The sequence below is a fragment of the Gobio gobio genome (genome assembly GCF_949357685.1).
Source record: "Gobio gobio genome assembly, chromosome: 6".
Classification (NCBI taxonomy): domain Eukaryota; kingdom Metazoa; phylum Chordata; class Actinopteri; order Cypriniformes; family Gobionidae; genus Gobio; species Gobio gobio.
Window position 1 is genome coordinate 57,448,135 of NC_137102.1, and position 23,252 is coordinate 57,471,386.

General features: G+C 38.0%; 1 protein-coding gene across 2 annotated transcripts in view; it reads right to left on the minus strand.

Moving 5' to 3' along the window:
• ankrd12 (ankyrin repeat domain 12) overlaps nt 1–23,052 on the minus strand; it is a 92,279-nt gene extending 69,227 nt beyond the window's left edge. The window contains exon 1 of one of the 2 annotated variants that reach the window (XM_079818615.1): nt 22,846–23,052. The gene's annotated coding sequence lies outside the window, so the exon portion shown is untranslated. The remainder of the gene's footprint in view (nt 1–22,845) is intronic. The other variant, XM_079818614.1, reaches the window with a different exon arrangement.
• Nucleotides 23,053–23,252: the final 200 nt, after the last annotated feature.

The window sequence follows — 23,252 nt, forward strand, 5'->3', positions numbered from 1 at the left end:
ATAACTCACGTGTGCAAGGACTGCTATAGCGATAAGATCACGTCAGCCGTGTGGTCATTCTTCAAGTGAAAACAAGCAAGTGCATTGCATGTGTGGTGATTTATATTGACCGTTTTTAAATGCTGCCTTGAATTTGTGAATCAACGCAGGATTGCCAGGTTTTCACAACAAAAACAAGCACAATCGCGTCTCCCCACTCTCTAGCGCACGCACAGCCTCTACAGCAGCTGAAGCTCCTCCAGGTCCTAGTGCCCGACCGGTAGAATGTTATATATAGCCTATTTAGTGGAGGCGCTGTTGTTACAGTAATAGTGAATGAAAAGTAGAATACACAAATAAATAGAAGTTACTTCTTTATCTGAATAAATTAAGCAATATTGAAGTCAAAGCATGACACTTGTAAATTAAATACTTTTACATACAGTTTATTCATCTGTAATAAAATTGATGATGGAAAATAATCCAAGGAGCTCTAAAATAATTGTAAAAAAAATTTATCTGAAGCTAAATACAGCATCAACTGATGCCACACCCACTTCATGTGCACAAACATTAAATCCAAAAATAAAATATTTAGATTACAACTGCATCTGTCTGGGTTGAAAAATTATTATTATTGTTATTATTGTTATTTTCAGGGCTTTTAATATACTCTTATTATAAAAATAACTTTATTAACATTTATTTATCTTTAACAAGTGTCCTTTTAGTAAGGAGACCTCAGAAATCTGAAACCAGAATGAAAAAAAAAAGAAGTTTTTTTGCTCAAAATGGTGGTTTCCAAACAAAGGGAAAAAATAAACATATATCGGTATCGATATCGGCATCGGCCAAAAATAGTTGAAAAATATCGCCATATCGGATATCGGCAAAAATCCAATATCGTGCATCCCTAATTTACACTATCAAACTTTACAACGGCCATTTTAACACTGAAATGATCAAGAACTGCTAAATGCTAACAGTTTGTAACTATTTGTGAACTCTATATAAGACAAACAGGCTGTTGTGTAGCGAGGCTCGCGAGTTAAGTGCAGCTCCTGCAAAACAAGCACATGACCATCAACCGTCTCAACGCCGACGACAGCCAGTGTTACCAACAACCACGCTTGTAAAAAGAGCCCGGACAACAACGTAGGCGTCTCACATACCAGTCAAGCACATGTTGGGCAAACTAAAATCTCCGCCCTCTTTTGGCACAAACACGTTTATGCAAAAGCAGCACATTGCTGTCAAAGTACGCTTCTTGTTCCTGTATTTAAGAGGCTGGTTTCACTTCACATGAATCCAGTGAAGTATCCAATAGAGCAAACACACACATTCCCTCACACACAGATTTAAGGTGACAGAACAATATCAGTTTTGCATCCTCTTTGAAAAGTACAGTCATGCTCAAAAAGACAGGACCAGGCAATGCACCATGATTTCCCAAATTACAATCCAAACGCTGCCAAAATCTGTCAGCGTTTGAAAAGGCAGCCCATGTGTTCACCAAAGCGACCAAACTAGTTTATCTAGCATCTAAGCTTTTTTTCCCACACAAACCCTTCATTATGTCTACCTTACATCGCATGAACACCGGTGTCAGATTCACTGTCAGAACGTTTGAGACGTTGACTAGTGCACTAACATTGATTGATAAAGCCTACGTTCTCAAAAAACATCTGCTAAATTCATCTCAAGTCAGCATGAAATCAAAACTGAGCCCATTTACTTTCTGAATACATGTTCGTGGACATGCTGTGATCAATTATTCTTACTTAAAAATGTATGTTTCCAAAGATACATTTCCTAATATATTGTGTGCAACTACCACACCTTCAAAACAGGAGGATTATTGAGGGTGTGCACACAAAAAGACACATTTCCTGGTTCGCCTAGTGTTCACATGATCATTTTAACACTGATCCTAAAGGCACAGGGATATGTTTACAACCTGATTGGTCGGCTTTTATGACGTATATTTCACGACTGAACCGAACATCCCAAACAATGCTGTGTTCTGGGCTAAATGCGCTCATTGTGTGTGCGTAGTTACATATCATGGTATTTTGACCAGCTGAGAACTCTTGAAGAGCTTATAAAATGTGTAAAGGAGTCAAAACAGTGGCAGGAATCCCACACACACACACACACAAACCAAGATCTGCTGTGAGGAGACGCGGTTCTGACGCCTGTGCCGAATTGTGATGGGCAACATTGTGACTATGACGAGAAAAAACAGGTGTGCATCAGGGCTGTAAAAATCTAATTCGAACGGATATCAAATATCAAGCAATGTTTTCGAATATATTCGAATATCTATGGATGGCAACTCGACAGGTGAGCGCGAAGATTGGATGTCGAGGATAAGTAAACCGTTTTTTGCAAATTCGGCAAACTACTTTATCTTTAACGGTTACTTTACCATCTACCGTGTAGAACCCAAAATGTTTCTAGAAACTACTTTTAAGATGGGTTGGGGTCGTAATTGTCCGCTCAGGCTGGCCGTTCTGAGAGTTATCTTCCATTTTCAAAACAGACTGGCTACACTCTAAAAAAAAAAAGGTTCTATATTGCACCAAAAATGGTTCTTGGCTCGTAATCATAGGGGAACCTTTTTTAGTGCTATATAGTACCAATTTTGGTGCTTCAGTGGTTCTTCAGCGGTTCTTCAGAGGTTCTTCAGCGGTTCTTCAGAGGTTCTTCAGAGGTTCTTCAGCGGTTCTTCAGAGGTTCTTGACTAAGGTGCTATATAGCACCTCTGAAGAACTGCTAAAGAACCACTGAAGCACCAAAATTGGTGCTATATAGCACTAAAAAAGGTTCCCCTATGATTACGAGCCTTTTTTTTTTAGAGTGTATTATTCGCTTGATTTGGTCATGGGCCTACGCTACAATACGTTTAGAGCGCCCTCTATTGGATGAGATGGCAAACAATAAAATAAAAAACAAACGGTCTAATCATAGATGGTAAAAAATGCGCTACATGGCACTTTAAAAACCGGATAGTTTATTTATAGTTCGATTACGGATATTTCACGTCATGTTCAAATACATATTCGAATATCGAATAAAAAGTGACAGCCCTAGTATGCATGAGCATCTAGTGACATCATGTCCTGTTTTTGGTCCGTGTGAGGATCATATTTAAGTCGAACCGCACCAGAGTTGGTTTGGAGGCGGAGCGAGACCCATCCCACCTATTGCAGTATTTTTCACAAAAAATACATGAATAAAAAAAGGAAGTAAACACTGTAACAGGGTAAATTACATTAAATGACATTAAAATGACATAGTGACCAACTTAATATAATGCAGAATATTTTAAAATCAAGGATTTAAAGTTTGTCGCATCTACAGTGAAGCTGAACTCTCCGCTGTCCGCATTCACTTCGCACGGAGCGACCGTCACGCACAGAAACACATTAATGCAGGCTACAAATGTGCACTTCAGAAGATCTCACGGCTGGATTCGATTAAATCTGAAAGGCTTGTGTAATTAAGATATTCAGAGATTTGTTTTAAATGATATAGATGCGCATTTGCTGAATGTTGACAGTAAATGAGAAGGTACTATAGCTATTGTTTGCCTTTCCATTACCAATATAAAAGCAAATGCTACAGTTTTTCGCATACCGTTTATAGTTCTATCTAATAATGTATTAGATATGAATGAGACCGTAACTAATGAAGGTGGAGAATGTGAGTGTTGTGTGATCAAAATAAAAGTCTGGCACGCCTTCAAAATAAAAGTCCCGCTTGTAACAAATCGGCCAATCAGAAAAATGTATCGGCCTATTTTAAAAATCCAAATATCGTCCGCTATATTGGTCAACACATCTAGGTCTTCTTGTTTGGTGCACACTAGGGCTGTAATCTCCCAGTCGATTAGTCGATTATTAGTCGATACGTTCTGGCTCAACCAAAATTCTGATTGGTCGATTTTTGCTGCGTTCATTTCATCAGTTTTGTCGCGTTCATTTCATCAGGTGGAAAGCACTAATTGCTAATGGGGGTGTTTTCAGAGCACCCCTGTTTCACAGGTAACAGTCTGTCTTCAGGACACCCCCCTTGTTTTCACTTCTTTTGGATTAGCCCAACCCACTGGAGAAGAGAGACAGATTGAAGTAACGTTAGGCTACTTAGCTGTATATTATATATTTAATTGTGAGAGAGCGTTTTCCTAGTCAGTCCTCTTCTACCATGTCAACAAAGACTTCGGCAGTGTGGCATTTTTTTTTTATAGAAAATGGCGGAAAAAAGGCGAACGCAAATTTTGCAAGAAACAGTTTGCATATCACAGCTCGACGACAAACATGTCATATCACCTAAAAATGGTAAGCTAACTTGTCTGCGCTAGGTTGCCTCGTCTGTTTTGAGTAGGCTATATGAACATATCAGAATTGCCATATTTCAATGTTTTTTATTTAGAGCCTAATGCACGATGAGCTGTGGCCACTGTTTGTATTGGTTTTGAGCCTATGCTTTAATTTTCAGTTACGCACTTCATTTCGTTTCTGCTCTTGATCTGGCTTGTTTAATAAAAACTCCTTTTTTATTAAAGTGGACGTGCCTTTTGTGTTTAAGAGTAAACGCTTTAAGTTAATAGTCTTTTCGTGTCTTAGCCGCTGAGCTGAGCTCCTCCTATATGTTCGAGCTGCACAGAGATGATAGTCAGTCAGTTATTATAATACATATGACAAAAAAATTGTCTAAATTATGTTGCATATTCCTCAAAAGTTCTTGTGATGATATCACTAGTTGACAACATAGCCTATGATTTCCGAAAATATAGTACTATGATATTGCGCAGGTGCACGTGATGCAACGCTGTCAGACTCGTGTGTCACTCATTTCAGTGCAAAATAATCAGCTCAAAAACTATTTAATATACTGCAAATAGCCTACTAGTTTTTTATGTTTATTTATAATCCATTTAGGCAGACAAAAAGGCTACCAAGTACTGCGCACAGTGCACAGCCAATTTTTTTTCCTAACGTCATTTTTAGTCGAAAATTTCAGTCGACCAAGATTTGTTTTGGTTGAGAACAGCCCTAATGCACACCAAGGTTCAGACGGCAGCGTTCACACTTACTCCGCACTAACAGAGCAATTACACCAGGGGGTGTTTTAATCCAACCAAACATGCCAAGTGTGAACACACCCTGAAATTATTGTCAGTGGTAATTGACGAAATGCCACAGATGTGGTTCACAAGTTATATTCTGGAAATTACCCAGAGTAATCGTTGAACTGTATCCCACATCACCGATTTAAATGTCAACAGCAAAAAACCCAATAAAGTTTTGACTAGCGTTGATGAAATTAAAAGCACATAACCGGTTTGCTTTGCACCTACCTATATAGTTTGACCATAATTACGCTCTATCAATATTTGGCCTATTAACATCGGTCAATAGACCAATTTAACCACCAGACTGATGCTTAACAACTCTTAATGTCAGATGACATCTGTCAAATTAAAACACAATTAAGTCTAGTTGAGATATAGATGTAACTCTGTCGTATTCTGTATTTTGACGGTTACAGTAACGACTAAACTCCTGCTGTAACTAGATTCATGATGGTGTCAGCAGAGCAAAGGATTGAATGGATGAGTAGTTAATGTGTGTTTGAACAATGGAGAAGACAAGAACGTCTCGAATTCTCCAGACAATCTGCTGAAGAGCATGAGGACGCTGGCCGCCTCATCTCCGGTGTCAGAGACATGGCATTACGAGATGGCCTGACCATTATTTGGAAGCTCCTTTACAAAGGTTGCGGAAACACAACATAAGACCTAAGCGATCGAGTTTTACAACTTGATTAGTGCGCCGGCATAAAACTGAATATTGAATTGCCTGTAGACTGACAGCACTCAAATCAGACAGCTTTTGCAGAACAATGGTTAAAAAAACAAACATGTTCATACAAACGTAACCTTTTAAAAGAATCAGCATTCTGAATCATAAACGTTCAAACATCTGCTAAATGATGCTCTAACATCTGACAGGGAACATTTTAACAAAATACTGCAATAGCTTACATCATCTGGATGCACCTTAAACAGGTATTTTAGTATATTTTAATACCTTTAGCATAAACCACTAAATAAGCGCAAGAAATATCCATCAAAATGTAATTCATATTCAAACATATGAAAAGAAATGATTCTAGGACATGTGTACTTTACATTTGGATAAATGGATATACTACAGATAACTTACAGCTTAACACTATGTATCAATAACGATGAATAATAATAATAATGAGATCACTGTAATTTAAGGGGGTGGGGGGTCTAATGGTATTCATGCATTCGGATTTATTTACACTGTTAAAGAGTTGATTCTCATGCTAAACATGGACAAAATAAATTAAAAAACAAGTTGGTTTGGGAGTATTTCTGTGCCAAATACATTCCTTAAAAATTTGAATAAGTTTTAGTAACGTTTTTTTTTCGAGTATGGCCCTGTATGACGTCATAAAGGGTGGAATCGCTTGTATGACACACACACACACACACACACACACACACACACCAACCAGAGCGAGAGCAAGAGCACGTCCATCAACAAGCTTCGTTCAGTCATTTTGTTTTTAGACCAACAGTGTCACAAAAGAAGTGTGTTTTTGGTTGTGAGGGAAAGATCACTTTGTTCAGCTTCCCAAATAACCCAGGGTTAAGGAAACAGTGGATGCAGTTTGTTTTGCTGGAGCAGCAACGAAGTTCTGCAAGTGTGTGTGTTTGTTCCCGGTCAAAACCGCAGGCGGTGAGTAGAAATACAATTTTTTGAGCTTCGAAGCTTCGGTAGTAATCAACATCGAATATTCAAAGCTTAGAAAGGGAAGGGGCTGAACATATTCTTCTCTCTAATAAAGGCAGGAATCTCGAGAAGCAGCGCGCTCCGTTGAACAGACACTGACCTAGTGATACAAAACACAACGATCTGTTTCATCCCAGTTTTGATATAGTAAAAATTATTTTGTTCAGTTAGAGAACAGATTAACTACAATTAAAAAACTGAACATGACGTGTGAGCCGAGCGAGAGTCGCAGCAGAAGTCAGATCTCATTTCATGACGACATGATTGCAGAAGATTTGATTACAAAGCGAAATGTAAAAGCGAATGAAAACTGCAGTGAAACTGCATCGAATTGGTGTTTTGTTGGCGATCGGTGTGTAAGTGCATATAATGTCAACAACACGAACGTATAGTGAATCAAAAGTTCTCCAGGGATAATGCCATGATGTATTGTGTGTGTGTGTGTGTGTGTGTGTGTGTGTGTATGTTCGTGTCTCTTTAGCTCCGCCCACTGCACACCTCCACGAGCTCGGCTGTTTTCAGAAAGAATCGGTACAGCGTATCTGTCTTTTATAAATCTGATCAAACTAAAGACTCTTCAGAGATGTGAAGGATGCAATACTACTCTACATGTACTCAAGATTAACATGAGATGGGTAAAAAACTGTGTGTGTGTGTGTGTGTTATGTACCCTTTAAAGAAATTAATAAATCATAACACATTTCATTTCTTGACCACCAAAAAAACACATTTCACTCAATATATATTCTGGTTGGATCATGAGCATGTCACTCTTCATGAAAAAAAATGTCATATGTAGGCCTATGTAAATAAAACATGGACTGTTACATCACATCCTTGCAGGGAAATGCGACTCTGGCTTCAAAAACAAATAATGTCGACCAGACGTGTATGCGTGCCGTCCGTGTCTTGAGCGTGAGGAGAAAGTCACTCTATTTCCTGAAAGGACGTGCATAAAGACCAGCAAACACAGACCCTGTTGATTGAAGGGTTTCTAAAAACCAATCGCCTCGCAATCCAACAGCCCTCAGCAGCACGACGGGGCCGCTTTAACAAAAACAAACCTTCAGTCATAGCTGGCACTTTCAAAAGCTCGAATTAATCATTCATCAAGCTCCGCCCCCTGGTTACTGTTGCTAGGTCTGATGAACTTTACAGAATGCCCCCAATCAATCAACTTGGATGTTTAATCATTTCAACTCAAATTCCATTAAACTGATTTGAGTTGAATTTTGTATAACATAGTTGGAAATTGCTTAACTTATTTTGATGAGTTAAAGCAATGTAAAAACATATGTTGTCATAACTTATTAATCATGTTTTTTACCGTGTATATGGAATGGTGTTAATCCTCACAATGCAAATCATTTTTATATGCCTTTTTCTTTAAGCAAATGTTCACAAATTACGTTGTGGAGATGGCAAATGGCAGCTTGGAGGCATTTCTCTTTTAAATCAATAAATAAAAAGATACATTTTCTCTTTTTAAATGTTAGAACAGGGAAATTGTTCTAAATGTTTCTACATGCTTCTTTCACTTTTTTGTGTAGAATTTCCTCAGAAACTGATGGTAAATTTCACAATTGACTAAAAGGAAATGGTAAGCAACACATTGAATTAAACGTTAAAGTTCTTGTAAACTGTACAGCAACAATCTTTGTTTTATTTACAACTCTCAAAATCATTTTTACAGTGTATAGTGAAATGTTTTGCTACTATCGCTTCTACTATGACCAGAATCAATATGTTAATTAACTAATATGAGGTTATTACCATTCTTTTATCCTCAAATCTAATGTCAGTTTCACAGACAGGGCTTATGCCTGCTACAGACAATTTCGGCAATCCTATAAAACCATTACAAATCACACTGTATGACATGGATCTAATAAACCTGGGAATGACATGCATGTAGACTGTAACAGGGATGGCACCTACTGAATCGTAGGCTACGCACAAGTTATTATAGAAGAATAAAACGTCATTAGTATGTGCTATTGTGGTTTTTAGTTGCTTAAAAAAAAAGAGGAATCATCGAAAGATACGAATATGGAGATATGGGAAAAGTGTCCAACTTGGCATGCCAATTTTGCAATTGGAGCTTGTTCATTTCATGTTGCATTTTTATTGGCTAGTCAGTAGACGTAGGCCGTACCAGCAAACACACTGAGATGATCATGCTCAATTTATGACACCATCTTTGGTCGCTGTGACAACAGCCATCCTTGAATCTCTCCCACTGTACGACGCAGGACCACCGTTTAGGTGCCACGATTGGTCAGCTTTCATCTGAGACTAATCGTTTCTACGATGCATCGCGATGCAGACGAGGACGATTCGGAATCGTTTCAGAAATAGACCATAACCGATTATAATGTACTGACGCTTTTCTGATGTCCTTTGTCACGTACATGTGTTGTCGCGGTAGCATACAATGGCAGAGGGAGGTGAGATGCGAGTGCGAGTAATAAAAAATGCTCTAACTACTTTAAAATCTGGGCACATTTCGGCTTTTATGAACAACCTGGAGAAGGCACACGCTGTGTGTAAATTTATGTCACGCTCAAATTAAATATGCAGTAATACCACTAACTTGAGAAACCATGTCAGCCGTTTTCATCGTGAGCTGTTAACGCCTGTTAGTGCCAAGGTGGACCAGCTCAAGCAAAAATAGATCAAATGATAACAACGTTAGTGTTCTTAAAGGGCCTGTTTACATCTGGTCCCTTCATGCGTTTTTACAGATCACATCAGATAGTATCTGATTTATCAAAACGATTTCATTTACATCTGATCACAATATGCAGATTTAATGGAGTTCACCTCCTGAATGGCTTTTACTTTTGTGTATTTGTTCTAAATGCTCCTGTTGTCTTCTGTGCCCAGACTTGAGTATTTTTTATGTTTGATACATTCAAGAAGTGTGTTTTCTTTGAGCAAGTAAAATTAAAGGCTCAGTTCATATATCTGACTGCTTGTATTTATTTGACAAAACTGTATAAATGTGAAATGTGAAAATTGAGGATGCAGTGCATTAACAATGCATCGGGATCTCGAATTGAAATTAAAATCGATGACATCATAATCGAATCGAATCGAACCGTGAAACCAGTGTAGGGTCACACCCTTAAAAATCATACAATGTGTACCGGGCATTAAATCTAGTCCCAGACTAATTTGGTCCGAACCAAGGGCAAACAATTATACATGGTAGCATTTTTCAGCTTTTTTGGTTCCTGTTCACACCACACTGATTGCTTTGGTCCAAACCAGTTGAAACGAACCAAAATGCAATCACATGACAACATCCACATCACTCATTGGCCATGGCGTATTTCCTAAACTGCGACTGCGCGGTTTTTGTCCCCGGTAGGGCTGCGCAATATATCGAAATTATCGAAATATCGCAAATGTACATATTGCAATATGCATATCGCAAGGGCACGCAATATCTGAATGATTTTATGCTACTTCAACATTGTGAAAAGTGTACGTTTTAGGCTGACGCATATAGCAGAGAATAGACTGGGCACATGACCGTTACTTCTGTGACTTGCTTGTTGTTAAAAAAAAGAGTTATTAAACGCAATAACTTGTGAAAAACAACTTGCAGTCTCGTGCTGTCTGACACACACCAAAACGTGCACACAAGCCGTTCTTTTTTTCGTGTCTTGTTACACACTCAAACTGTCAAATACACACACAGTTATGTCAAAATGGCTGTCTTAACGAGTATTCATGTAAACAAAGTCAGTTATGCTTGAAGTGAACAATATCAGTTGGGGAAAGAAATAGATTTTACACACTTAAAGCAATATCGTAATCGCATATCGAATATCGCATTTTTCTTCAATATCGCACAGCCCTAGTCCCTTGCCGTAATCTATTACATTGTTTGTAACACCACAATATGCAAACAATACATTTCTATAATGAAGTGCGGATGCGGCTTGAAAACAACGTTCTAATGCACTGCAAACGGAGCTCGCATCGCTCGTCACTTCAAGCGAAGATCGCACTGTTCTTGTGAGTTTTCGAAAGTTGGGACCTAATATGGTCATCAGACCGAATTTCTACGAGGCTCCGCACCTCCTCACTACTCCAAGTTTGTCCGCGAGCTGCCATGCTAAAGTGCAAACTGTCAACAAACACTTCCTCAACACATCCCAATCAAGCCTGTAGTGCTCCAGTCAGAAATTGAAGCTTTCGCGCCTCGATCGCCCCCCGGTGGCCGGTCCCAGTATAGCTCCTAAACCCCGCCTCTCCATGTATTTCAATGGGCGCGAGACACACTAAACTATTTAATTACACTTCAAATAATTGTTTCCTAAAGATGGTTTCTGTCATTTTAGGCAGTTTTTATTACAATAATTTCATTTCAAGTGTTCGTTTTTTAAATAAGTTTAGTTTTAGTGAGTTATTTGATGCTATAAAAACGGGGGTGTGACGTCATGATTGACAGCTGAGATTGACGGCTTCTCTGAGTGAAGTTGTCACTGAGGCACTAACGGACTTTTTTCTGGATTTTTGTGAGGAGATTGGAGCTTTAGCTTTCATTTCTACACTTCCATAACTGTTTATTTCACACCAACATAATTAATTATTCTGCATCTGTGAGAGTGTGGGCGGGCTTTTGATAATCGCGCCTCTACTTCCTGTTCTCTACTGCGCAACTCCGGTCCCGAGATCGCTACTGCGCAGACTCGGTCCCAAGATGTCAGCGCCGTGAGCGGGCCTATGAAAGCTTCAACTTTGGTCAGCGGAAGTCAATGGAGTCGCGTCGTCCATATTTTTTTACAGTCTATGATCCCAATGCTCAGCGAGGCTGACTACGGCAGCTGGTTTAGTCCAAAAATGATCAGTACTTTTTGCAGTTGGGTCTGTTCGAGGTCGGATCACATTCTCACCACAAACGAACCGCTCCAGAGTTTGTTTGAAAGCGTACCAAGACCACCTCTTCAAGGTCAAACCCCTTCTTGTTTGGTCTGCTTTTGGTGCGCACCCGAGTGCGATTGCTGCTTTCACACCTGACCAAACGAACAGCACCAAACGGGGAAACAAACTCTAGTACGATTCAACCGAACTAAATGAGGCAGGTGTGAAAGCACCCTATTTTAGCCATTTTAACTTGCACTGACATATCTTAGAATAAATCAGTGCCATTGTTTTGTCTTAAGATGCTTTTTCTTACTTCTATACATCTAAAAAAAGCTATGTCCTAATTGAACTGCGGCCTAATTCTGGCTTAATCCATGTGAAACTGGGCCTTACTGGTGCTAAACATGTTAATTTGAGAACAACGAGAAACCAACACAAACATATGAAGATCATGAAGCATCACAAACTTATTTAATCTCAAAAGTCTCAATCTCCAACTCAAGAACATTAGACAGCTCAAAGAGTTCTTGATAAGAAGAGGCTTCCTCGTTACACCTGCGATGATGCAAATAAAGAGTGTGTTTCATTTGTCTGAATTTCCATTGTAGAGGAAAAAGCAGCAAGAGGAAAGACTCAAGTCACCGCATCAGCTGAGTCCTACACACCCAGAAAGCCACGTCGTCCCACTGAAGGCTTTTAAAGCCTGACCTTTGCGGGGTGAAGGATGAAAACTTGACGTATTTTTTTTTTTAAAAGGGGTTTCCCCAAATGCGATTGGTTTCTATAAGGGACTCGTAAAAGAGGAAATTCAGAGGATTTGTGTGCTCTTCGAAAGAAACATCAGAGAAGGGGAAAATGTTCGACACTCGTGACATATGCAGTTGTTCACCGATCTGAAGTACAAACTACCATGCTGATGGCGTGCCGGTGAAAAGAACAGGTGTCTAAAGAGAAAATGGTGACCAGTGCAGCATAAAATATTGTTATTATAGGAGTTAAACAATGCCGGACATCTCCTCTCCATGCACAAAAAAAGATTTTTATGACATAATCATGCTCTATGCAAGTATGCAAATGCAAGACGAAATATCGACCAGACCCATTAAAGTAATTGACCAATAACTGGCTTTATACTTAAAATAGTAAATGCTAAATAAATGTTACATTTAAATCCAAACAGTGTGTTCGGTCTTGGAAATGATACTATACCATTCAAAAGTTTAAGGTGAGAACGATTTTTTTTTTTTTTTTAAATAAATGTATACTTTTATTCACCAAGATCTTATTTAAATTGATTAAAAGTGACAGTAAAGATATATGTTCTTTGAAACGTTCTATTCATCAAAGAATCCCCAAAAATATGAAGCAGCACAACTGTTTTCAACATTCAGTACATTTACATGTACAACAATACTCCGATATTAACCTGATTAAGACAATACTACCATGTAAATAGCGATTTCTGATTACCTTAATCTGGCTAAAGTCATACTCAAAGTAAACACAAATCGAATTAAAGGGTTACTTCAGCGATTAGCATTAAGCTTTGTATCAGTAGAAACCATGTAGTATATTCAAATAGATCTCACTCACAGAATGTAAATGAGCACGGCCGCTAGGGTTGGGTACTGAACTCGGTACTTTTAAGGGCACCGACCGAATGACGTCGGTCCTACCGAGTACCGATTCACATTAAATCAATCGGTACCAAATGTCGGTACCTGAGAACGCATATTGCGATATAGACTGGCGTCTGTGAATATTAAACCGCAAAAAGACCATTTAAATACGAATCCTGCGTCTCTGTGCGAATGAATGCTGTAGACGCGCGGTTTACAGTCTATGAGTTTACCACACACACACACACACACACACACACGTGACGTCACGTGTTTCCATCTCTGCCTCTCATATGAGGACATGAACGCACGAACGTCATCTCCAGAGCCACTGAGTCACTTCATGAGCATTTTACCGTTTCATTTGAGAAAAACGACTGCCGTCGTCATATCATAAACACAGAAACTCAAATTCACGACAACCCGTCAAAATAAAACTTTGGCTAACTTGACAAATAAATTACTGTTGTACAGTAGAATTTAGATTTAATAATAATACTAACACTAATGTAATAATTATAAATTATCAAAACTTTATTTTTTTTATGTTTTTTTATATACAATTACAATTTTTCTTCATGTTTTAATTTGAACAATATAAAGCTCAGTTATGCAGCACTTTGTTTGACAAAAAAAGTTTAAAGATTAAATTAAATTAATGTCTTATGTCTTCATTTGATTACCAGAAAAAACATAACACATTATTTGTGGGAAATCTTTTCATAGAAATTAAAATAAATAAGAAAAAATTATAATATGGTTGTTTTTATGAATTAAATTAAGTAGCTAGAAGCCTACTATTTACTAGTAAATATTACAGTAATCAAACATCACAGACAATGGCAGACAGAGACCAGGGCAGCTCTGGCATAATGTCAATAACACTTTTATAAATGACTTACAGGTGCTTTACAGTTATTTATGTAAACATCCCAAAAGTACTGAAAAAAGGTACCAGTACCGGTTAAAATGTGAACGTACACATCGGGCATTAATAACGGAGCTGTGCGGAGCAAAGTGAACAGTCAAATTACAAGCATACATACAATATAAAAAATGTTATGTAAAATAACATTACAGTGTTCGTTTACAGTATAAATTACATATAGATGAATCTTTCTTAAAGCTGTGTTTTGTTGTTTGATTGACATTAATGACATAGACAGCAGCAGTATTGGTTTAAAATCGGTTGAATTTGTAAAATGGCAGATCAAAACGTGCAAATGACACGTGGATAACTATGATGGATAACTTTGCAATTAATCAGCGAATCACATGAACTATGGACTGAAGACTGGAGTAATGATGCTGAAAATTCAGCTTTGCATCACAGGAATAAATTACATTTTACAATGCATTCAAATAAAAAAAACAGTTTTGTAATAATATTCTGTTTTACGGTAGTTTTGATCAAATAAATGCAGCCTTGGTGAGCAGAAGAGACTTCTTTTATTAACATTGGAAAAATGTTACTTTTTGAATGGTAGTGTATATCAGTATTATAAGCTCTTAGATATCAAGCATTAAAAAAATACTGGTGGCCAGCTGTAAGAATGATCAAATTAGCATTAATTTACATTACCTACAATTAACATTAAAGAAGGTAATGATTAGGGTTGGGCATCGAGAACCGGTTCCAACTTGGAACCGTTTAAAAAATAACGATGCCATTGGAATCGTTTAGAAATTTTGTTTTCGATTCCGATCATCGGTTCCAAACGCGCAAGTCTTCGGAAGTGCTTGCCGCGCCCGTTTGTTCTGTTGCAGACATGGAGCACGGTAAGCGGCGCTCAAAAGTGTGGCTTTATTTCACTTTTTTTTAAAAAGCCTGGGTCGGCATAGTGCAACACATATGACAAACTTATTTCTTGCACGGGAGGATGCACTACAAATATGTGGTGTATAAATTAACGAGTGTAGCGTGTTTGAAATGCTGCGCAGGTCCTCCTCGGGCAACCCTGCGCTAACCAACGGTATTAAAGGGATAGTTCACCCTGAAATGAAAATAAAGCCTTCTTTTACTTACCCGGATGTTGTCCCAGTGCCCTATGTCCTATGACATTTAAAATACTGTTCCTGCACGCGCTCCTTCCTATTACGGCAGTGAATGGCGATCAGCTAAAACATTACAAAAAATAAACAAATGTATCGCGCAACGATACAGGGAGACGCGCGCCATATGGAAAGTGTTCAGGGGCACACTATAAGTTTTGCGAGAAAGAAACCGTATTATTCAGTCAAAACACTGAGCTCGGCCGTTATTCTGAGCGCGCTCCTCTGTGTGCACTATGAGCCGTCAGCAGCCGCCGGCGCTCATGCCTACTATAATAACTCGCACTGTTGTTGTCATTGCACCCAGGATAAACACACACACACACACACACACACACACCATTTTGAGAAATCAAGCTCAATAGAAAAAAACGCGCTTCTCGTCTTTTCTATAACGTATATGATAAGAAATAATACTAATAATATAACCTCCTTAAGTGAATGTTGTGTACCGGTTGTCATGACAATATTGCGTGAGGCTACTGACGACTCGGAGTGCACGCACACAGGAACACGCGCATTTAAACAACAACTGGGTGAGTAAAAGATGGCTTTATTTTCATTTCAGGGTGAACTAACATAATCTCACCTCATCATAATCAGGTAAGTGACTGTAATAACAAAGCCCTTGACCAAATTGCGAATTGTGGTGAACAACAACGTTACTGAAATTATTTTTCCCCCTTGTAGATAAATGTAGCTACACGCAAATTGCCCACGCTAGTAGCAGTCCTAATATGACTGCTGTTAATGCTATTGTTAAACCGGGACTCGGTGTGAAACTCCATTCACCTTTGCAGCAAAGCAAGTGAAAATGCCAGCGGAGAAAGTCCCAAAACTAAAATTATTGAATCAAAATACAATTTTCCTCTGTGAAATGAGCCTGTGACATGTTGTGAATCGAGAATCGAAAAGAACCGTAATCGAAAACTAAGAATCAGAATCAGAATCGTTCAAATCAAAACGATGCCCAACCCTAGTAATGATGAGAATAAGCGGCGTGTTAAGATTCAGCCTGGACCTGCTGATTAGACGGCTGTTGGATTACATTTGTTCGGAGCAGAATCTGAAAGCGCTTTTGTTTATTTTACGAAATGGCTCCAGAGGTCAGTGATACTGAAAGCTCTTCAAACACACAGGAAAAAAGCAGTACAAGACAGACAAGCTCTTAAATGAGGGCCTGTTTCAAACCAGCCACCTTTATTTAGTAAAACACAACTAGAAATAATTTAAGCAAATGTGTCAAATTCGATCAACATCAACAAGAGACACAAAGCCAGCGTTAAAACCTCGTACTTCAAAGCCCTGCGTCTGTGCGGGGAAAAAAGGAGCTCGGCAAAATAAAAATGGCATCCAGTTTGAACGTGAAGCGGGGAGAGAGGTCTCTCACGGGAATGGTTCAGATCACAAAGGCCAACGTCTAATGGGTAGGAGAGTGAGTCACACGCCTGTTTCTGTCTCTCGCGCTTTTCCCTTTTTCTCCCTCCCTCTCATGCTTTCGGCTCGCACGGGCTTCATGGAAATACGTCTGCTCTAACCGTCCGGCGCGCAGTGGATGAACTCGACAGAAACGCTGTACCGGTGTCATCTGTGCAAATGAAAGCAAAACTAGGACACGACTGTAAACAGAGCAGCGAAATGTGCAGTGCCTGTTGGTGCACTTCTGATTTCTTGCAGAACGTCTACATGGCCTTTTTTTTACATTGCAATTTTAGGTTTAAATGAATACAATTTGGATAGTAATATTAGCATATACAACTACATGTTATATCAACTTCCTAAGTATTTCATGTCAACTAATGCAGGGACATTTCTAGATAAAATATGGCTGAAAATGCCTTTTTTTGACATTACAATTTTAGGTTAAAATGAATTTATAATACAATTTGGATAGTAATATTAGCATTATTTAGTAGGGCTGGGTATTGACACAAATTTCACAATTCGATTCGATTTTGATTCACAAGCTTTCGATTCGATTTTCGATTCATTTCAATATCGATTATTTTGGATATGCATCAGGTATAATACATGGAACATTTTCTCAAGGAAAACTAATTTCTGAACTAATGTTGTAAACTATGGTCAGTTGATACTACATTAGCCTACTAATATTTAAGGTAAAAAATTAACTGATTTGTATACAAACACTTAAAACGACACCAAATTATGTTTTTTTTAATATAAATATTAACTTTACAATTACATAATCATAATTCTACTCCAATTCGTTTTTTTTAAAAAATATAAACATTTAAATGGTGGCTGTCATAAAAACTTGCCAGATTTATTAAATATTGAAGAACATTGACAATGAATATCCTATGCAATGCGGTGAATATAATTAGCAAAATGCTCCTCTCTAGGGTAAATTTTTCTAGCTGACCGACGAGTTTATGGACACTGGATATGTTTTTTCTGAGGTAACTGTGACGTTACAAGACTTACATCTTTCTGCGGTTGAAACACTGATTGAGTGATTCTATGTGACATGATACGGATTTCGGTAAGTTGTCCTGTATCTTTTAACACACTTTCAGAAGCTCATTCGTGTTTATTTCGCGCTGTTACTGGTATTAAGGCGGAAGAGAAGATCCGTTCATGTTTGCTTCACGATGCTGGTTCTCGAGCTGAGCTGAGGCAGAGCGATCTCACGCCACAGCGCCAAAACGATATTTATGTTTTTGAATTTCGTACAAAAAAAATTGACTAATCGATTCTTGGGATTTAAGAATCGATATTGTTTTGTAAAAGTGAGAATCGATTAAAATCGAGAAATCATTTTTTACCCAGCCCTATTATTTAGCATGTTACATCAACTTCCTAAGTATTTCATGTCAACTAATGCAGGGACATTTCTAGATAAAATATGATCTGGCAGAAAATGCATTTCATGTATTATTTCAAATGCACTAGAGACTTCAGATTGTAAATTATTGTGTGATAGACACGATTAACCAGTGGATATTTGTCAACCAGTGGAGATTTTAGACTATCGTCTCTATCTCTATCGTTTACATGCATTTTTAAGCATTGCAGCTTAAAAACAAGTGATTTCAAACCGGTGAAGCGCAGTAAGCAGCATGTCCGAATCAATCGGTTTATGCTTGAAGCCAATACGGAAGTGACTTAAACTGCAATTCATCGACTGGCCACTAGAGACAGACTCCAGAAGGAGCAAAATCTCATTGAGCTCATGTTAAAATGCCCAACTTTACAGCAGATTAAAACATGTTTACAGTCTGGTACAAATTGTGGTTTTGGTCTATACGGCTCATTTTACCCTTCATGACGACTGTGAGGGGGGGTGAATGTTGTTATAACTCATTCGTTTACATTATATAAAGCCTTAAAGTTCTGCATAATTAAGGGCGTGGCCACTTTGAGTGACAGGTGGATAGCCATTTATCTGCTGTCTGTTAGTCACCGCAAATCCAGCCAAGTCCCGCCTCTTTGCCCATTTTCGTCCCTACTTTACGCTTCTTCAGAATCCTATGGATGACGCCACGGACACTATGTCCATATTTTTTCACAGCCTATGGTCCGAATACATAGTGTAGTAACCGAAAAGTCCCCGGATGACCTACTACTTCCAGCGAGATTTTGAAGTGTGCATTCGATGGACACTTTACTATCCCATAGGCCACGGGACAGGATTTATGAATGACAGTGAAGCGACGCTGACTCTGGTAGGTCACATGATAACAACAACATGGTGGATGTAGTACATCCAGATTACATTCATACTAAACATATTCATACTATATAGAACATACTTTTTAGTAAGTAAGTTCAAATTCAAATGTAGTACGTGATTTCGGACGCAGCTAATGTTTCTCAGGACTGTCTGAGAGATGCGCACACATGAAGCCGCTGCTCATATAGCGACTGAGAACTGAACTGAATGATTTTTGCCGCCTTATTGGGCTTGAACGGTATACCCATGTGTCAAAATGCCCATTTTCGCAAGTATCCTCCTCATAAACACAGTCATTTATGTCTTAAGTGAACGTATACAGCTGAGAAAGAAAACGCACAAGTATATTGGATCTGTGCATTCGGTCTTAAAGTGACAGCAGCCTAATAAACCTGCTGTCCTCTGTGTCATTAACGTGAATCAAACAATAAAAGAGAGAACATCTCTAAATAGAATTAGTAATAATAAATCTATATTTAATTTACAAAGTTTTTTTTTTACTTAGGCTAGTGATTTTTTTATATTGAAGTTCGTGTTAAGAAAATTTGATTTCATAAAAACCTACTTTAAAGAAAAAATTAATATATTGTGATATATATTGTTATTATTATTGTGAATTAAAATGGCTCGTGTCGTGATACAAGTTTTTGGTCACATTACCTACATTTTGTATTGTTAAATCATAGAAATAGGCACAACTAACATGCTAATAAAATTCAAAAACATAATGGTTTTAGATAACAAAAAGACTGTTGGCTTGACAATATAGATTATTTAATGACCAATAATACAAACATCACCAGTGAAAGATGGCTGATATAATGCTGATTTATTACTACTAATAAAAATCTATACATTTTATGGTAATTTATGGGAAATGAGACAAAATTGCCATAGTATTTACACCAAATCCAGTAACATTACTTTAAATTCATGCTGACGAGAATATGTTTACAAAGCTGGCGTCAACATTTGAAACTGACTTGTGGGAAATAATACCACATCTATCTAATAATCAGCCAACCGGATATAGTTATTGATCACTGAACAAACACGTTAAAAAAAATTAAGCCTTTTTTAAGATTTACACATTTCTAGTCATTGTAAAATTCCATCAAATTGAATTAAATTTTATGAATTTTGCTAAATCTTAAAAAAAAGAAGCTTTTTTTGTGTGTGTGTGTGTGTGTGTGTGTGTGTGTGTGTGTGTGTGTGTGTGTGTGTGTGTGTGTGTGTGTGTGTGTGTGTGTGTGTGTGTGTGTGTGTGTGTGTGTGTGTGTGTGTGTATAATCTCAAAATGGACAAATATTGGTTTCATTGGTCTGGTTCTATTAATAAAAACGATACACTCCATAATGACTGCTGCAAACCTGCGTACGTATGCATGTTATGGTAAACATTATGAACACTGGGTTATTTTGAATTAAAATGTCTAAAAAAAATGTTTTAAATGAACGGTATTAAGAGGATAAGAGAGTTGTGGCTGCTGTGACATAACGTTTTTCACTTTTAGGCCCAAAGGAGAAAATCTTACACGTGTCAATGTTTTTAACAGAAAAAAAAAATCAGCCTCTTTGGGGCTACATTTATTATTTCAAACTTTTAAGCTCAATTTCATAGTCAGTCTATCTTTACTTTGGCTCAATCTGTGTCGCTTTCCATCTGCCAAATGCAGTTTGTTATTCTGCGGAGATACGTGCGAGTGTTGCCTTGACAGTCGCTGCAAATTCCCACCGCATCAGCACCACCATGCATCGTTTATCTAACGTAAACACGCCATATAACCATAAAACAAGCATTTTGGAGGCTAAGTAGCCCTGAAACAACCTAGACAGAAACGAGCCTGTTATTGTTCGTCATAACGCCATTGAGTCGCACAGATTCTCACACAGGGCCCTTTCGTGCATGTGGCCCCGTGACTTTAAAAAAAGGGTCAATGGAAAAACAGCAGGAACCACAGGCTCTCCTTGGACGGTGGCCCAGCTGGGGAAAACTGGGATCTTTGAATAATAATAATCCCTAATATGTCATTCTGAAAGTGTGTGAGTGCAGAACAAGACTAAGCGAGTGGGCGTAAACATCTGATCTAGATTCCATACTCAGAGGCTAAAATGAATATAAAATCAGTCCTCCCCTAAAAATAAAAGTCAAATCAAAACCAAAAACGCTTAAATCATTAAATAACCCACAACAATATGTATAGTTTAAATGTAGAACATTTGGAGGAAAAAAATTATAAATAGTGGTAATAAAAAATATTTGATATCTTCCAATAAGTAATTTATTCACTCTATCTATCTGTCTGTCTGTCTGTCTATCTGCTATCCATCTATCTGTCTGTCTGTCTGTCTGTCTATCTATCGGTCTGTCTATCTAGCTATCTATATAATCTTTTTATTATTATTTATTTTTTGATTACAGGGTGGGTATTAATTCTGAAACCAGTTGTTTAATTTATTTGTGAATAATGAATTATTGTTGAAATATATTTGAGGTATTTTTAGGCATTTAAAACGATGGTTTAAATGTATCGTTTAAACGTAGAACATTTGAAGGAAAAAAATAATAAATAATAATAAAAAATATTTTATATCTTCCAATAAGTAATTTCTTCACTATATATATATAAAATTTGATTATTATTATTATTTTTTTATTACAGGGTGGGTATTAATTCTGAAAGCAGTTGTTTAATTTATTTCTGAATAATGAATTATTGAATAAGGAATTATATTTTAGGTATTTCAATTGTGCTAATAGTTTATATTATTTAGAGAGAGAAAAATATTATAGTAATAAAAAATTATTTATATTTCTTCTTGCAGTAATTGCTTCACTAATTTATATATAGGCCTATATACATATTGTATAATATATGATTTTGATTACAGGGTGGGTACTAATTCTGAACGCAATCGTTTAATTTACTAGTGAATAATGCGTTATTGTTGAATTATATTTTAGGTCTATAAAATCTATATCTATAAAAGATTGTGCTCATAGTAAACAATGTAGTACCGTGTTATGTCACCACAAAAATCTTTATAAACACACTACGAACTGCACCTGCATTTTGACAAGCTTCTGACACAGCTGAAGACGCCTCGGTACGTCCTTTAGACAAAAGGTTTCTGCGAAGGACGGTCACCAAATAAAGCTTTGTGCAAACCACACACACACACACACACACACACCAGAGATGCATGCATGGATACAATATTTCATGCACGTCGCAGCTGCAACCGCGCTCAATATGAGCAAACGCCAAGAAATGCTCATACAAATATATTTACATACATTCCATGCATTTATGTCAGGCATGCCCCAGTCATTCATTACGAGAGAAAAAAACAGGTGGTGGAAAATAATGCAAATTACAATAAATGCAATGCGTTCTCGCGGACTGTCTGACATTAGGACGCCAGTTAAATTGGTTTATTATGAAAACTACAGCATACAGTGTTAGGTTGCGGTCTGCGCCACCCCTCTCACGCACAGACAATGAGCCCGCAGTGGGTTTATGAGACATGCGGGCCCCTCCAGCTCTATAAACGCACACCGCACGCGCCTGTCACTGACGCACGCGCGGCACACTAGCAACGCTCCAGAACACAAACATGCTAATACTAATACTCATTCAAAAAGCCTCGAAAATCCCACATACACTGCGTTATTGTTGTTCTAGCACCTCAGACTGGCCGCTTGAGCTCTCCGTAGCCAAACTAAATGCGTTTTCCTCCTTCTACAGTCGGAACCCGCGACAAAAAAACAACCGAAACTTTCTGCTTACCGCGTTTGGCTTCCTCTTCGTCATTCACCTACGAGCAGAAGACACAATCTCGACGGTTTTAAGAAAAAGAAATGTGTGTGTCGGAGGGTAAAAGCTGAACATTAACCCTACGGCTGTGTGACGTCTCTCGGTGCTGCTTTTGAAAACATCGCCGTCAGCCCGTCTCTAAGAAAAGCCCCAGCGAAAAAACACGTAAAGCTCGGGAGCGCATTGGCGGAACGGGGGTCACGTGATCCGAGGCGCTCAAAAACGTTGTGCGCGTGCTCGTACTCGCTGTCCTTCTGGGCTGTGACTTACATACGCTGATATTTTTTGCCGTTGAATATCTGTCCTCTTTGTTTTGTATGCGTATTTTAATATTATATTATTATTATTCAATGATACAATACTCTTTTAAATTTAATTGA